Genomic DNA, 4,113 nt, shown 5'->3' with positions numbered 1-4,113 from the left:
CAAAGAATTGTACATCACAGTCAGGACGGAAGATTTGAGGAGGTGCTTACCTTGCTGACGGCTGGCCATTGGATGATGACGACGGTGTCGCTCATGGTCGGGGCGGTGGCTTGGCCGTCGATGGTTGATGACTCCGGGGACTCGGACTTCTTTGCTGCTAGCAGTCTGGGGAATCGATCGATCTTCTTTGCTACTAGCTCTCTCTGATGATGGCACATCATATATGTGCTGGGGTTTCGTGGGACCGAAGGAAGCAGAAACGTGGACGCGCAGCGGGTGTCCCGCGTTACACGCGGTCCACGTCGCGCCTGATCAGGAAATAAGCTAAGCCAACATTCAGTTAACTAGCCCACCAAACAATATTCATCCATGTCGTTCACACGAGGGAGATGCATACTTAGGACTGACGTCAACATTATTACGCACGCATCCGCAAGAGAAAAGGCTTCATTGTCCAGGAAGCTACCATCAGGACACAGTCCAACGGGGACTTAATACTTGGCTGCGATCAGAAATCTTGACGTACGTACAGCCTGTAGAGCATCATGATTTGGAACCTCAGGGGCCTACTCAGAAAAGGAGTATTATGAAGTATTTCCAGAAAAATATATTCCTGTGAGGAAGTGGGAGAGCTCAGATCCCCATGATACAGTTAGCAATCGAGATAGGAGCCCGGAAGGTTGTTTTTTGGAAACAAACAACCAGGGGGCGGTGCAAGGTCTGAGGAGCGAAGGACTGGATCGATCTCGGCACGGACCTCTCATCGAGGAGATAAAGGAACTCCTCTCCTCCCTGGATGAGTTTAGGGTCACATGGGCTAGACCCACCGCGAATCGTGGGGCGCATACTCTAGCTAGGGACGGCTGCCTGAATAAGTTGTGTAAGACTTGGTTTTATATTTCCCCGCTTTGTTATTCGTGACATTGTCTCTGCCGAGGTCGCTTAGTTAATAAAAGGCAGCGTTTTCCTCAAAAAAAAAGGAAGAGTATGCTCGTTAAACATCAATAGTCAGAGGTGTTAGGCACGAGCCGCCAACCAACGTGACACTTTCTAAAACAACCCTTTAAGAAAATCAGGAAAATGCAAAAAATTGAAACCTATTTTTTTACAAACATTTTTTGTTGAAAATTTTAGAAACAGGACCATTTTAAAAATTCTGAATAAATTTTGAAAGCATGGACATCATTTGAAACTCCCAAAACATCCTTTATTGAACTAATTTTTTCATGGCTATGTATAAGCAATTAAAGTCACCATGCCAAGTTGTTTGGTTGCTGGGCATATTTTACCGTTTCTGGAGTTTTCTTGATAAAAAATGGTTAATAAATGATCGGACGTGTCACAACGTGCATACGATGTTGAAAATCGTTTAAAACTAGCATGGATACCTCCCATGGGCATATGCCCACCTCGTGAAAAAAGTTGGGGTCATTTGGAAGATGTTCAAACAAACATCATGGCTCCAATTTTTTTTGTATGGTCTTCTATGACTAATTCAAGGCACCATGTGAAGTTGTTTTGTTTCTTGATAATTTTTGCATTTTCTGGAGTTTACTCGCTCTAAAAAAGACTGATAATTTGTCACAACTTGCATATGGTGTGGAAAATTGCTCAAACCTGGCATTGATGACTACCATGGGCATGCCTAGCCGCTTGTCAAATTTGGGTCATTATTTTAAGGATGTCGAAAAAGAGACCATGTTGAATAGTGGGTGTCCGGTTAGGGAAGAAGGCACCATCCGAGAACATGTTGTTTCTCGATATCCCTAAACTGGCCCTAGTTTTTTCATGGTATTTTATGACCAATTCAATGCACCAACCAATGTATTTGGGTTTTCGAAAAGTTTTCTATTTTCGAGGTTTTCCAGTAAAAGAAGACCGATAAATGTCCGGACGTGTCGCAACGTGCATAAGGTGTCGGAAATCATTCCAACCACGCTTCGCTACCTAACATGGCAATGCCCATATGCTATTACCTGAATTTATGAACGACTTCCAATACAAGATGCACGATGTGACATGCCAGGCCATTTATCGGTCTTTGTACCAAGAAAACGCCTGAAAATGAAAAACTTGTTGAATATTCAAACAACTTTGCACACTACCTTGAATTGGTCATACAAGGCCACTAAAAAAATTGGGCCCATTTGAAGGATGTCGAGAAACAATGGGCTCTTAGTCAGAGCCTTCTCACTTTCCTGCACACCATCCATTTAACATGATCCAATTTTGGACATTTTTTAAATGACCCCAACTTTTGCAAGCAGGTGGACATGCCATGGTAGGTCATGCTAGGTTTATATGAAATATATATATATATATATATATATATATATATATATATATATAATCATAATTTAAATAGTTACTTAAAAATATTATTTTAAGTTTTTTACATAAATAATAAATATACAAAGGGATAAAGTTGAGAGCAGTAAATGTTTTCTTAAATCATTAATAAATATTTGAAGGAAAACCTATTTAAAATAGTTACTTAAAACTGTTATTTTAGTATTCCAAATAACTATGCCATGGATTTTCCGCCTTGTTTCTCCAAGTTCACCTTGTTTTACTTAAAATACAATGCAGCCTGAGGTGAATCAACCCGGTGTAGATTCCTATCGTCCTGTTGGGGCATCAAGGTTAGGGTTTTCGTCGTCCATGCGTGGCGGCCAGATCTAGTGCCATTTTCTTCAAGTCTACTCAAGGGTTCAACGGTGATGACTGCGGCTCCAGGGAGCTAGTCCTTTGTGGGACACACACCAATGCTCTTCGGCTGTCATTGACATGATCAAGTCGGCTCCGGTAGGGGAGCAGAGACATTGGCTCTCGCTGCCTCGTTTTGACGTAGCTCTAGGCCGTTTATTGGTCTAGAGAGCCCGATGTAACTTCTGTTATGTTTGACCTGCTTTGTACTTTTGATGAAATTCTATAACATATTTGAATCATTTTCGCAAAAAATTACACAAATTAATGAAGTGACAACGCCAAAAATACCATGGAAATGAAAAATGTTTATATACTATGTAAAAGTAATAACATTAACTCAAGGCGGCGAAAATAAAGTTGCCCGGTTAATTTAGAGACAAAAAACACATGCACAAGATAGGGCACCCATCCAACCTGATTACTCACAAGACCAAGACACAAACCACCAAAAACAGGAAAACCATCGATATTGCCTACATACGATCATCGCCGTACTTCTCCCAAAACAACCGACTTCGGATCCACTGTTGACGACCAACCAACAACATCTAGACCAAACAAAGCATGGGAACTTCTCCATGATGATAACCTGCAAGTACACTCAAGATGTCTATACTCTTTGGTCACATCAGCTTAGGAAACTGAGTCATACGGTTCTCTTCAAGGGTTTACCTTCCTTGACATGTTGAACCGCTTAGCTCTGTTGTTGAAAAGAAAAAAGTTGCTTCCAGTATGCTCTTAGATCAAAGCTCCGATTGAACTACAATTTTGTATCATCACTTCATTAATTGTTTAGAATGATGCAATGAGGGAGATAAATATGCACAAAACAAGTTTAGTTTGTTGTATTATTTCTACTTCTAGTTCAAAGGGGTGCATGCGCACCTTTTGGAGGCATAGAAAATCGGATAGGCCCAGCCAGATCTAATTAAAAATCACTAGTTAAGATTGTCTGTATTACTCTCGCTCAAGTCAACTATATGATTATTCATCATTGTATTTTAAAACATGAGATCGGATCGTCGGTTAGCTCCTTTGGACCCAATGGAACTGAATCATTGTTTTTGTGAATCTCCTTGTGAAGCTCGGCCTGATGTCCCGGGCCATGTGCAAATAGTATTTAATTGGTTCTTCTTCAGGCGCCCACGTCCTTTTGGGGCCAGATGGAATGTGATTTGTGTCCTAATCTTTTTGGAGTGGAAATTCAAAAGTCTAAGATTTGATTTGCTATTCTATTGGTTTGTTTGATCTTAGTTTCATGTTTTGCATGATTGGTGTGTATCCTTGTGTAGAAATTTCTTTTGCCAGTTATAAATTTTTAAGTCCTTTAATTTGTTTGCGCATATATATTTGCTTGTTTATCCGATTATTTTTGGGATCTACATGTTTCTCAACCTAAGGAAT

This window comes from Triticum dicoccoides, chromosome 1B (assembly GCF_002162155.2).
Source record: "Triticum dicoccoides isolate Atlit2015 ecotype Zavitan chromosome 1B, WEW_v2.0, whole genome shotgun sequence".
Taxonomy (NCBI): Eukaryota; Viridiplantae; Streptophyta; class Magnoliopsida; order Poales; family Poaceae; genus Triticum; species Triticum dicoccoides.
Note: the sequence above shows the minus strand (reverse complement) of the source record.